The sequence below is a fragment of the Cupressus sempervirens genome, chromosome 3, assembly GCF_028749045.1.
Source record: "Cupressus sempervirens isolate cs-2001-9-10 chromosome 3, ASM2874904v1, whole genome shotgun sequence".
Classification (NCBI taxonomy): domain Eukaryota; kingdom Viridiplantae; phylum Streptophyta; class Pinopsida; order Cupressales; family Cupressaceae; genus Cupressus; species Cupressus sempervirens.
The window spans coordinates 726,003,785-726,019,052 of record NC_143120.1 but is presented as its reverse complement, the minus strand read 5'-3'; the positions used below and the strand labels follow the sequence as shown (position 1 = coordinate 726,019,052).

General features: G+C 34.2%; 1 protein-coding gene across 1 annotated transcript in view; it reads left to right on the top strand.

Moving 5' to 3' along the window:
• LOC149568828 (RNA polymerase III subunit RPC82 family protein) overlaps window positions 1-15,268 on the top strand; it is a 315,995-nt gene that overhangs the window by 23,542 nt on the left and 277,185 nt on the right. The gene's annotated exons all lie outside the window — the stretch shown is intronic.

The following is a 15,268-nucleotide window of genomic DNA, read 5'->3' as shown; positions in this document are numbered from 1 at the left end:
TCTAATGGAGATTTTAAAGTCTCAAATGACATCATCTTCTACAAAGGGAGGATTTATTTGACCCCAAAATCCAAGATGAAAGAGATGGTTATGAAGGAATATCATGACAACCCTTTAGCAAGCCACCTTGGGTATTATAAAACATATAAACACATAAGGGAAAGATATTCATGGAAAGGACTAAAAAGGGACGTACAAAAATATGTACAAGAATGTAGAACTCGTCAACAAAATAAAACCGAGCTATTGCACCCTGTTGGACTACTACAACCATTGCCTATTCGAAACTAGAAATGGGAGCGTATATCTATGGATTTCATAATCAAATTCCCAACGGTTCAAGGAAAAGATAGCATCTATGTAGTGGTGGACAGATTGACGAAGTTTGCACACTTCTTCTCAATCTCTACGGAATATAAGGCACCTCAAATAGCGGAAATATTTTTCAAAGAAATCTTTCGCCTCCATGGTTTGCCTTGGAACATTGTAAGTGATATAGTTAGAAAATTTCTCATCAAATTCTGGCAGGAACTATTTAGACTAGTGTGAATGCGATGACCACCTCAGGATTGGGGAGTGGTCGAGTGCGATCAATTCATGTGCTTTATTTGGTTTGGTCGAGTGCTCTCCCTCGATCTAATTGGTAAGATGCTCTCCCCCTTGTAGTCGCCGTATCTATAGCTTGAACTTCACACACTCCGAGTACCAGTTATCACTCACAAATTGATGGACAAACCGAGGTCGTGAATAAATGGATAGAGGGATATCTCAACAATTATGTCATAGGACAGCAATCTGCTTGGTTCAATGGCTACACTTAGGGGAATATTGATATAAACAACACATCATATGTTCATAGGGATGGGCCCTTTCAAAGCCTTATATGGATATGAAGCTACCACAGTTAGAGGCATAATCATCCTAGAAAGCAGGGTACCCAGTGCATAGGAATTCATCTAGAGAAACATTGATATTATGAAAGAATTGAAAGAGAACTTGCATATTGCAAAGAATCAATAAAAACTCTATGCAGATTAGAATAGAGTAGAACGATCATTCGAGGAAGGAGATCTAGTGTACTTAAGATTGCAGCCATATAAACAATCCTCTATTAAGAAGAATGGAACAAAGAAACTCAAACCTCAATTCTATGGACCATATAAAGAATTGAAAAGGTGGGTGAGGTAGCTTATGAGTTAGAATTACCCAGTAATAGTCGAATTCATTATGTATTCCATGTATCTAGACTCAAAAAGGTTTTGGGCCGACAGACAACACCATGTGTAGATCTACCCCCACTTGATGATGAAGGACAACTTGTCTAGGAACTTGAAATGATTCTTGACACAAGGGAAAAGGTACTAAGGAATAGAACCGTGAGAGAATTCTTAATCAAATGGAAGAGATTACCACATGAAGATGCCACTTAGGAAAAAGAAGAAAACCTCAAATTGCTTGAGGACAAGCAAAATTGAGACAGAGGGACTGTGATAACCCTAAAATAAATTCTAAATAATATACTTTCTTAAATAAGAAATTATACTACATTTGAAATATGTATATAAATATTCAATTTTACCTTAGATGATTGAGGAAAATAAAAATAATGAATAATGGGATGATAATAAAACAATAAGAAGATATTAAATTAAACATAAGAAATCTATACACAAATCCATTTTTATAAAAGAAAACACAAATAACTCTTGACTATGGCCAATCGTCACCTATTGAAGAGATGCGTCTGGTCAATCCATTGAAGCTACATATATATACTAAACATTGGAGCAAAGGGAGGGGCATCAGAGAAAAACAAAGTCAAAGATTTATTAATAGAAGGCATCAAATAAGACAACTTGTTGATTAGAAGGAAACACAACGAATGTCATGTTGCACCCATACGACAAAAACTGTCAGAGCTCCAACAGACGATGGGCACTCCAGTTTGACATCACACTGAGACAAAGCATCAAAGCAAAAACATCCTTGGCATTAGTAACACATGCGATATCAAATTCAAGCCATCATATGCAGTGGTCAACGTCCGTATAACAGGAACATACATATTCGAGTAAGGAGACACTCATCAATACTTAAATCGGAAGCTTATAGCCAGAGCCTTTGCAAAAACATAGGCACGAGCAAGGAGAAGCCTCATTCACCACGCGAAATAGTAGAAGAGTATTGATTGGGAGTTGCACGGAAAGATAGTTACAGATTCATAGAAGACTAAGGTATGAGATATATATAAGAATTGAGAATTGAAATCATTGTGTAAGAATTACACACAAGAGAATTTACAAATTCCTTAGAGGTCCAATAGAGTATGGATTGAGAGCATTCACCAGGAATGGGAAGTCTCTCCAAGGGAGGACTATGTGATTAGAGGACATTCACAATTTGGATGTCGGATTCGGAATGGAATCTGAGGAAGAGATTTGTAAAGAATCTCTTAGGGACAGTATATATTGTAGTGGTCAAACATATGTATATATCAGAGATAAGAGACTTGGTAGTGGTGGGATCTCTACGAAGGACTGTTTCCAAAGATCCCAAAGAGGCCTAAGGAAGATGCTCTTTTAATGATAATCATCTAATCGAGATAAAGTTCTTATCAGAGGGTTAGGTGGTCTGAGAAAGATCTCTTTCGAGGGATTAGGAGGGGTAGTCTGGGTAGAATTTTAGATTAATATTTACTAATTCAATATTCCTGATATATTTTACAGGCAATTTTTGATATTGTACTAACAATTTGTTGCAGGTTATAGCATTCGATCCTAGCTTGGAAGAGGGAACATTACATGGGGGTCTAGGCCCAGGTGTGCGTCCTCGTGTTACACTGGTATTGAATTGGTTTCGCAATATAAACAATAACCATAATAGTGTAGATAAGAGATAATATTGGAGTACCTTGACAAACTTGAAAGAATGAACACATCTCAAAAATATATGAAGCTGAAAATTTAATATTTTATGTTTGATCTAAAAATACACTTTTTGCCAAAAGTAAGAGCAACCGAAGTCATCAAATAACACTAGATATCTAATTCAAACATACTCAGAAAACACAACATTGAAATAGCTTGAGGTGTTTATGAAATTCACAAACTATCTCCCAAAATGGATGTCAAACTCCAGAAAATTCTAGAAATGGTAAAGAAGATTATGACAGTGTAGTTTCCCACTTTAGGCACCCCCAAACTGCTGAAGAAGACACCAAAACCCTTGCTGACCAGCTCTAGAAAGCTCACGTCCCTCCTTAGCAGTGTATGACGAACAAAAGAAATGAATGGACGACAAACCCTTCATTTATTCCACTTCAATCAGCCTTTGTCAAAGCTGAAATAAACTCCACAAGTATGCCCAAAAGTTTCTTCTAAGATGAAATCACAAAGATTATTCTCCTGATTGTGTCTCCCAACAGCGTAGAGTATGTTGCTTGTAAAGGTTTCGTCCTTACAAACCTTGAGCTGAACCAAGTCCAACTCTAGAACCACATAGGGTTTCTTCAGAGAGAAAATATCAGAAATAATAAACTCAACATTCATAAATGAGAGCTCCAATCATCCTTTTATAGCTTATTGGCTGCTTTATCAAATAAGAAGTCTTTGCTTTTTTGATTTTTTGAAAATGTCTTTTTTCTCTTTTTCATTGCTTTTTTTCAATAAGGCACTTCTTTCTGCTTTTTCACTATTTTTGAGGGAATACTTTTTTGGCTTTTGTTTTATAAGAATCACCTAGCTTTTTAATTTTCTAGTATAGCATTTAATAATAAAGGCCATGCATTTAAATAAATCAACATTAATTTACTATTTGGTTGATTAAAATAATGATAACATTAAATCTTTAATGTCATTTTGATTAACTTTTAACTTAAAGTCACTTTTAAGCATCCCATTATTTAAAGCATTCCATTTTTCCGATAAACTATAACACTGAGGGGCCTGATAAATATATATTTAATCAAATTGATAATCTATTGAAATTAACTAAATATAGCTCAATAATACATCCAATTAGCGACAATGACTTAAATGCCTCATTGAAATCTGACTATGTAGGAGTGATCCTGATGATGAAAGATGATAAACATACATATTGAGTGACTAAAAATAGACAATTCCTTTAAGAATCTGGGAGCCCAAATCAAAAGCCGGAAATAACATCTGAAAGCGTCAAATGATACTTTTAAAACCGTTGAGCTCATTGGCAACATCAATTACCCCTTTGAGCAACCTAACACAACCCAAAAACTCAGCAGTGAATGCACTGCTAAAGAACCTGAAAACAAGGACATTACGTTATGCCCTCCCAAAGGTTGCTTATCCTTAAGCAATGCCAATACAACCCCACAATCATCATATTGATCTAGATTGAAACCAAAAATGGTTTGAGGGTCCCAAGGAAACCTCAAATGTCAGAAGCACTGACCTCTCAAAACATTGTCTTGCAGAGTGCCAACACAAGAGACCTATTAACAACCACTGGTAAGAAGAGCAATCAAATATTGTGTAAGCTCAATCAACTCCTCAGAGGATCGCATTATGAATGAACCAACCCAATGCACCTTAGTAATGAACAGTAGTGAGAGAACATTGGTTTCCTCAACCACTTTTGCTAAGCTGCAAACCCATGTAATCCAAGGTTCCAAATCAATCTCCGAAGGGAACCAACTTGCTGACTTTTACGTACTCTGATCAAAACTATCATCCATCATGCTCAAACAGCACTCTCTCCTGGAATTTCAAAAAGTAAACTTCACCAAACCCATACTAAAATACTTGAGAGGGCTGAAATCAATACTATTGTTAATGTATAGCTTAGTTGAATAAATAAATATTTATTGTTTATTTATATATTTGCACATTAAAATATGTTAGATAATCTTTGTTGATATATATGAATTCCATTTAAAATTGTGCAAATAATAAATAATACATGGAGACCAACTAACTTAAGGTTGCTAAACTATGTTTATTAATCACCGTCAGGAGTAATGTTGCTAGTTTTGTCGTGACTGGGACCCAGGCCATGATAGGACATGACTCCTTATCAAGGCACACCTATCATGTGTGACTCCCTCAACTTATACTTATACCTATGTTGTGTTTTTCAAAAATACACAACGAACACATATAATTCACTTTAGTCTTCCAGTATAGTTTGCAAAGCATGGGCAAAGTATTCCAGTCTAGTTTACAGAGCTAGAGCAATATTTAAGCTCAGATGTTATATTTCCGATTTCTTTGAAAGTAAAAGCAGCCGGATCAGATAATTATACCCAGCCATATTAAGAATAGATATTGGTCATAATATTTTGATATACGGATACTCATATTCTTACAAAAGAATAGATCAGAAGAAATAAATTCTTCTCTATCAGGAATCTTTAACATGGTATCAGAGCAAACCAGGGATGAATAATCAGACACAGAGAAAGTAACAGTGATACAAGATAGTTTGTATCATTTCTTATCATGAGATTCACCTTGCAAGTAAATTTTGAATTCAATAGCAAGCCATCGATGTCTGGTTTGGTGACAACAACTCATCTGAGTTTGGGTTGATGATTACAATAAATAATATCGAGCTCTGTCAGGGAACAGACGCTTGCCAAAATAGAATTGAACCTTCCAGTATTGGTGGATATTGCGACACTTGAATCCTGGTGGTTATATGGTCACACAATAGTAAAAATGAGATATATTTAAGTAAAACTATATGCGTGTGAAACTCTCATTGTAGGAATATAAATTGCTTAGTCTGAAGACTCAATTTATTATTGTCATTAGTCTCGTGGTTAATCTTTGGTGTGGAGATTTTGTGAACTGCGAATCTTCAAGAGCTCTTTCCATTCTTATGCAGCTCTCTAGGGATGTGACAAAATCTATTTAATGTGTACAAATATGAATGGTGATATGGATTATGTTGAACCTCTATAAACAACCACACTCAGAAAATTATCGAATTGAAGTTGTAATGTTATGTGGATCATCCTGAATGTTGTTACTCCAATTTGGATGATTCTGGTTAATATTGGATTACTACACAGTAATAAATATCGATGTGGTGATGAAGTGTTTTCTAAATTCAACTTTTGCAGGTGTGGGGCCCACCTCCTATGTTTGATGTGCAGAGCCTTGAGGTTATGACAATTGATTTTTCAACTACAATGGTTTTAAGAGATGCAAATACCTGAAATGAATCTACCAAGTTAACATTTCTTGTGAAGTCATTTGGGAGGATGTCTTGAATTTGGTGAAATTATTCTTATATTCAAATGAGGGCCCAAGTCAGCAATGTCAAAAGCATGACCAAATCTGCCTTGCTAGGAAATATTTAGGGTTTACAGTATAACGATGACTGTGGGATGTCTTTATGAGATTTTTCTACGTGACTTCATATCTATTTAAAGAGATGGCATATATATCGAGTAGATTTTAAAAATCGATTATCAATGGAGCAATATGCAAGTGGACCATTAATTAGAGACTATCCCGTTGCTGAAAACATTTTATAAACATCAATTGCAATATTGATTCAGACAGAGATGTTGCATGAGCTGGGAGCTTACCAAAATGAAGGGAGAAACTAAGTCAATTCAGAAAGGCCCACATTCAATGGTAAGATCGTAGTGGAAGGAAAAATCGCTGCCAATGCATTGTAATGAAGTTGTACGATAATGCGTGTCACCAATTCAAATGCTATGCATACGGTTGGAATGGCAGGATTATCAAAATGCTCTCGTGTGATCCCTGGCCATAAATAAAATCTCTCACTTGTACAAAGAGGAAACACATTGGAACAAACTTTCGTGCATGAGATTGAGTCCCACGTTGTGAGAAAATTAACAATTGAATTGATAAAAGATAGAGATAGCTTAAACTCCTTGAGTGGTCCTCAGTGATCGTGCATTGCTGGAGAGAGAGAGAGGGAACTCATATTGGGGGAGATGATGTTGAGTTGGTCAAAGCCAGAGTAATCAAGGAAGAATCTATGCTTTCTATTCAGGAAGATTGGCCCAAATTTCGTTTGGAGGCTATGTTGCTCAGAGGATTCAAGTAACACCTAGAGGGTGTTATCCTTTTACTACAAGAGTAATATACAGATCAAATATACCAAAGTGCTATCATTTGACAAGGATGTTAATGAGCATCTTGAAATAAGTATTGTTGGTTATTACCTCTTGAATGCTATTTTTAATTTTCGTATTATAGTCAATCTCTTAATTATAAACCTTCATGTAATATAAGAGTTATTTCCTTTATTGTGCTCTTGTTCTTTTCCTTGATCCCCAAGAATGATTCTTTGCAAGGAAGAAAAAAAAAAGTTCTCTCTATTTGACGTGGTGCAAAATTGTTCGACAATATAAGAGTGGAAATTTTAGAATGTAGGGATAAATAATAACCAATATTCCATTCCCATTGTTTGACAAATTTTTATATGGAGACATTTTCTGATTTGTTGCATATGGATCCTCATTGGAGCAACTTGTATCAAGGATGTGCAAATAACTATTCATTAGCATTGAGTATTATATTTATCTACTTGTTGTATTCTCTCTCTTAATTGTATTTCTATACGTTCTATAAAAGTTATTTGCCTTGATCTTTTCCCTTGTCTTTGAGAATGTTCTTGTAGGAAAAGAGTAATGATACATTAGGCATGCTACCAAATATTGTGTAGGTCTCAATCTCATGACAGTATCTCCAAATAAGTGTTGAACTAAAATTCATTAGTCATTTGGTAATCATGCTAGATAAAGTGAGGCTCTTGAAGCAAATATCTTTAATGATTGAGATTATGAGAGCTTGACATTTCATTAGAGGAAACCTTGGACAAAGAGAGGGAGCAGATAAAAGATATGCTTTAGTCAAAGTTTTAATGATCTTGGTTGTATTGATTAAGAGGAAGTAGACCATGTCAAGATGGATTCTCTAGTGACCGAAGCTATTGCAATTAAAGGACTAGGATTCATGGGATGAAGTTTCATGTATGTAGGTTGCAAGGTCTTATGCTATCAGGATACCTATTGAACTAGGGAAGCATGGCTCGACTTGTTGCTAGAAGGTTAGAAGGATGATAATAGATTAAGATGGAGTCTGAAACTTCATCGAAGACAACCTTGTACTAAGAGGTCAGAAAAGTTGATATCAGACTCAGAGGAAGTTGTTTTTAGCATTTTATTAATAACCTTGACAAGGAGGTCAAAAGGTTAGTGTTTCTTCACGAAGAAGAATTTTAGATTCAATCCCTGGTAATACATTCTCTATTAGAGATAAGTTTGAGGTGAAAACCTTGTTCTGTGATATGTTTCATGGTGGATGTCATAACAACACCACATGATAGTATCCGTGGTGACTTCATGTGAACTGTTGATGTCATGTGTGTATGGGCCTGCCCCTTGTGTAAATCATGAGGAAGTGATGACTTCCAAATGATTATCACTTGTATTTGCAAAAGTTACTGGAAGCTGACGATCTTACAATAACTTAAATCATGATATACATTTTATGAATGTTGAAATAGATCATGAAAGGCTTTATCTTGTAAATCAACAACTAAGTGTTAGATGTCATTAAATTGACAGTTTATAAGTTGTTTGTACAGATATATGATAGGTATTTGGTGAATATCTTGCCTTGATATTTTGATAGGCCATTACCGAATTGAGTACTTGGTGAATATCACTTGATTTTCTGATAGGCCATTACTTAGAGTAATTGGTGGATATCATGTGTTGATATTCTGATAGGCCAATAACTTGTATTATCTAATACGATATCAAAATTGTATTTGGTGAATATCCTATGTTGATATTCTGATAGGCCAATACTCACATGATATCATATAATGGAAGTCTTCTAATCAAAGATTTCCTTGATTTTTCAAATTATTGTAGTGTTTATCCTTCTAATCTAAGAGGGAGTGTTATTGTATAGCTTAGTCGAATAAATAAATATTTATTGTTTAGTTATATACTTGCACATTAAAATATGTTAGATAATCTTTGTTGATATATATATATATGAATTCAATTTAAAATTGTGCAAATAATAAATAATAAATGGAGACCGACTAACTTAAGGTTGCTAAACTATGTTTATTAATCACTGTCGGGAGTAATGGTGTTAGTTTTGTTGTGACTAGGAGCCACGCCATGATAGGACGTGGCTCCTAATCAAGGCATGCCTGTTGTGCGTGACTCCCTCAACTTATACCTATGTCGTGTCTTTCAAACATACAGAACAAACACATATAATTTACTTCAGTCTTCCAGCCTAGTTTACAGAGCTAGAGCAATATTTAATCTCAGATGTTATATTTCTGCTTTCTTTGAAAGTAAAAGCAGCCAGATCAGATACTTATACCCAGCCATATTAAGAATAGATATTGGTCATAATATTTTGATATATGGATACTCATATTCTTACAAAAGAATAGATCAGAAGAAATAAATTCTTCTCTATCAGGAAGTCTGATTTTAACAATTATGTTATATATCTTGCCAAGATATCTAAGTGAAAATCATGTCAACAAACTCACTACCAATGGCGATTTCAGGCAACGAAATCTGCTTTTCCATATATAACCAAATTAAAGATATCTCCTCATGTCATCTCAAAAATTGAAGGAAATCAATTACTGTCACAATTCTGCAATCTGCCAAGTAGGGAATGCCTTTGTGGTTACCGACCAAAATGATAACATTGCCACTTGATCTCCAAGTGTTGAAGGAAGGGTTCCAAACATACCAACACACCCAAACTATTGTAAATAATGAGACATCATCTGAAAGAGTTGTTATTTTTCTAAGGATCACTTACAGATGTAATAGCACTGCTTTTATGGTATGTGTTTTCCAATTGCAACTTCCTTTATATTTATAAGAGAGTGAGAGAATAGACATGTCCCTTCATGGGACATGTCTATTCATTATCATAATTAATCTAACTATATATGTAATTTATCTTTATTTGAGTAAAGCTACAAAACATCAACACTCCTTTTTAGCTAGGGAGGATAAACACATGTATTTCCTCAAAGTAATATCAAGTTAGCAGGATTAAGGATATATTTGATCATAAGACATCCATCATTGTGATATCACATTTGATATCAAGAGTATTGGTCTCCTAGAATATCAACATATGATATTCACCAAATACTCAATAAGGTTTGATATCACATCTAATATTATGAGTATTGGTCTCCCATAATACATGATATTCACCAATTAGTCAAAAATGTTTGATATCACATCTGATATCATAAGTATTGGCCTCCCAGAATATCAATGATATTCACCAAATACTATGAGTAATGGCCTTCTAGAAAATGAAGTCATGTAATATTCACCAAGTACTTTGTGAGTACTGGTCTCCCAGAACATCAAGACACCTGATCCTCACCAAGTACTCTATGTAATGGCCTTCCAAAATATCAATATGCATAACTTTCACCATGCACTCAAAAAATATTTATAAGGTATGTGCACACATTTTCATAATGCTTACCATATAAATATCCACCATGTAAAGTATAATCTATCATGATCTGCATAGACATCGTAAGATATCCATCATAATAGAAAATTATGTTATTGTAAGATCGTCACCTTTCAATAATTTCTGCAAATACAAGTGATGATCATTTGGAAGTCATCGCTTCCTCATGATGTACACAAGGGGTAGGCCCATTAAAATCACATAGTCATGAGGTATATTCATGAATGATAGTCCTCTTGACTGCTACAAATTTTTGATCGCTGGAGAATTCATCTCAACATGGTTTGCTCGATCTGAATCAATATGATTGAGATCACCGAAGGTTGACTGAATCATATCCTTTATTTCAAAGTTGCCTTTAATAAAATGTTAGGCTCCCTTTGAATCTCAATCTCCATCTTCCTACAATAACATTGTCAGATGAAAAGATCAAGGCACATAATAGTACGTAAGAAATACAAATAAGGAGACTAACCCAAAGATAACATTAATATTGGGAATTGTTAGAGTTTTCTGGATCGCTGCATATGTAATAATATTGACTTCAAGGTATATATGTTCCAAAGACAATGCTCCTAATATAAATAAGAGTAAGCCATGAATAGACATGTCCCTTTAAGGGACATGTCTATTTGTTTATTAATAATTAATATTATAACCATAGTTATAATATTATTATATTATATTAATTTATAATAAATATAACCATAGTTATATATATTATTATTATTATATTAATTTATCTCATATAATAATAATAGACATGTCCCTTTAAGGGACATGTCTATTTGTTTATTAATAATTTAATATTATAACCATAGTTATAATATTATTATATTATATTAATTTATAATAAATATAAACATAGTTATGTATATTATTATTATATTAATTTATCTCATATAATAATAATATTCATGTCCCTCTAGTCTATTTGTTTATTAATAATTAATATTATAACCATAGTTATAATATTATTATATTATATTAATTTATAATAAATATAACCATAGTTTTATTATATTAATTTATCTCATATAATAATAATAGACATGTCCCTCTAAGGGACATGTCTATTTGTTTATTAATAATTAATATTATAACCATAGTTATAATGGTTATAATATTATAATATTATATTAATTTATAATAAATATAACCATAGTTATATATATTATTATTATATTAATTTATCTCATATAATAATAAACATACATATATAACTATATCTCATAGATAATTATGTATAGGTTTATCCAACTGAAGCTACCATACATCAACAAGAGTACATACAATATCGGTGTAGTATCTATAATGACTACTACTTAATGTGTCTAGAAAAACACTCACAACCAATTGCCTCATAGCCTGCCAAGGCTCAACACCCATTTGGTTATGAAAAGATGTCTCCATAGCCAACATGAAAATGTAAGGGCAGCAATAATCAATCTGAAAAATTACTGAAAATATAAGAGATATTAATATGTAGTAACTAAAGAGTCATCTCCAATGATCAAATCAATATTACCAACCAGCCACAATGATTCTGTACTCAACTACTGATTTATAGGAGTCATCCAATTCATCTGCGGCCCAAGAGTTGAAGTCATATATAGGCTGATGAGAAAGTGGACAACAATATTGCCACTGGGATTTTGCTCACAACTCCAATTCTTAGTATACCTCCCCAAGATGTCACATAGAGTCATAATTGTAAATGCAAACTCCTCCAATATTCTTGCTAAAAGGAAAACATTTCTTGGCAAGAATCCAATATAACTCCACATTGATCTAACATGTCTCCTCAGTGCTAATCTTATATAACTATGAAGACTCGTGCAAACTCTCAGTATCCCAACACCGGGGGTCTTTGAAAAATGAACCGTTGTACATGTAGGTTTGTTATGTCCTCCATGACTAACTATTGCAGTTTACTTCACAACCCTTCATAAGATGCACTCTCTTAGTTTCTAAGGTCTGAAGTGTACAATAATTGCTACTATTTTTAAAGCTGAAATCTGCGAAGTAGAATCTGATTTGAGTGCTCAATAGAAGGGATAACAACAGCACCTGAAAAATTCCCATGTATAAGCATGTGTGTTTAGCACCGTGTTGTGCGAAATCAATTCAGAAGTGGCTGGAAGACACTTCCACAAAATCTCCAACTGAAAAAATTTACTTCTTTGCCAAAGAATAATTAGCCAACTCCTTAGAATGAGAGCAAACCGAAAAATGTAGTGACTGACCTGCAACAAAAAAAAAGCTCAAAACTGAAATTCTGGTCCATTCTTTGTCAAGTAACACTCCAAAGATTGACCATTCATTCAATGCTCCAAGTCTTAAAATCTCTCTCCAATCCATTTGTACATAAAGAACTGGAATCACGAGATGGATGGTAAGGAACTGAACAACATTATACTGCGAAATTTTGATCCTTATCACTCTGAAGTTTACTCCTAAGACTCCCCATAATTTCCATCATTTTTTGTTGAGAATCTCGAGCACGAATACTCAAACATGATTGGTCACCAACATTTCTACAAAAGTGGTCAACAATGGTATCATCCAATCTAGTTGTCTCCCATGAGGGTAACCAATCATTTCATAATGTGAACATGGATAAACAATAAGCTGAGAACCATACTCTAACTTAGATTTTGAATCCTCTCTTGGATCCCACACCTTGATATTTACACCAAGTGCAATGCTAGAACGAAGTGATTTTCAATCTTCCAACTCAAAAAGTGGATTGCCATTTGTTTGTTCAACACCCATCTCAAAAAACCGACTAATCAACAAACACCACAAACTGACTCTTCCAACCATGTTCATGCAAATGAAGAGAATTACTACAATAATGAATTCCAAAATTAGACCATGTGTCATAACTATTAGCAACTTCATAGCTGTCGCAAATCCTAGCTATCCCAAATCACTTGACACCCCCCACCATCATTCTCAACAACAAATTGCCCTTATTATTCTCAACAACAAATTGCGGAACCAAATCAACAAGGCCACTTTGTTCATGCTCAAGATCAGCTATAATTAATGATAAATCAGTTTTGTGAATAGCATCATAAATGCCATCCTCCATGCAGACATTGTGCTCAGAGACCAGAACATTGTCGGGATCAAACGAAAATTCTTTCAATGTTGGATTGTCATCATACTTAGGTGCTATCACACCCAGATCCCAAATGCTAAAGGGCTGATTACTTTGTTCAGAAAAAAATTACTCACTGTACTCTTCATGGTTAGATCATCATGCTTGGGTATCCACTCAGGTTACATGCTTCCTTATTGCAATAAGGAGAGTTTAAGCTTCAGTCATGCTTTCACTATTGTTCTCTATATTGCCACTAGACCACAATTCCCTGGACATGAGCTATATTAAGAATCTAAATGCCAGCTCCCTGGGCATGGATTTTATTTCAAGAGAGATTTTTTAGGGCTGTTATATGATGAATATATTCTTATATTATATGTTTGAAACTTAAAAATGAAATTTTGTGTCTCAGATGTACACTTTGGGAAGGGTTGATTGTATGGAAATGGGCAATCTAATATCAGACAGAGAGAAGGAGAGTAATTCCTGACATGAAAGGCTGGTAAGGCTTGACTGATCATCAATTTTTTTAAGGACTGAAACAGTAAGAAGACTCAAAGACAGGAAAGGAAATGCATGACACTTGTTTCTCGACATTGAAGGCATCTTGCTTGTTACTTCTTTCTCTCTGTAAAGGAAAACCTAAAAAGAAGGTCTCTTGACGGAAGGCTTTGCTAGTTTCACAAGCTTCTTTATAGAAATCAAAACCTTCCTCTCTTCTTGACTCCCTACAACACCACTACTCTCTTGAGTGTTTGCATTCGTTTGATTCCAGGTAGGATATAATGTCACAATGACCGTGAATTAAGCCTTCCAAAATTATACAAACAAAAAGGAGAAAACCCAGTAATGCAGGTCTTCAATGGCTACTTCCTGTGCAACCTTTCCAAGAGTGGAATTAATAGGCAAAACACAGAAAGCCACAAAGGTATAAACACAGAAAGCCACAAATGGGTCAGATCATCTGGAAGAACAATTGTTAACTTTCCCGCCATAAAGTCTTTTATTTAAACTAGTGGACCCTGAAGGGTCTCTTTTGTTTCCATTTCTTTTTACCAAAAATGGTCTACCTTTTGTATCTTTCCTTAGAGGAGGACATGGCAGAAGATTGGGTGAGCAACTTGATTGTAAGATCTGAAAATTTCAGGGAAAGATTCCAAACTAACAGTATTTATCACATCCTGCTGTGTTCTTGAAAAGTGAACACAAGAATAGAATTGATTTTTGAATAGACAAATCTCAGATGCTAAATATCTGTAACTGTATCCATGGGGAAAAACTGAAACAAATGTAAGGCTCGAATATATAATGCAACAATGGGTTAAAATCCTACATCTGAATAAGTAAATCAGAACTGAGAACCGAAAATTGAAACTACTGAAATTTCAATTTATCTAGAATGGTTCTGCAAACAATTGTAAATGGAACTCTCTTTCAGCATTTGAAAATTGAAAACTAAGTGATGCTATGAAGATTTCAACCATTTAAAGCTGGAAATGAAATCAAGTTATACCATTTAATTGCTAAACATGGATGAGATAGCATATAAGAGAAAAATAAAAACCTTTTTGAGAAGACATGGACATCAACTCAAGCCTACATATCCAATGCAGCCTGAATGCTTCCCTGGGCATGGGATTTCTCTTTTCCA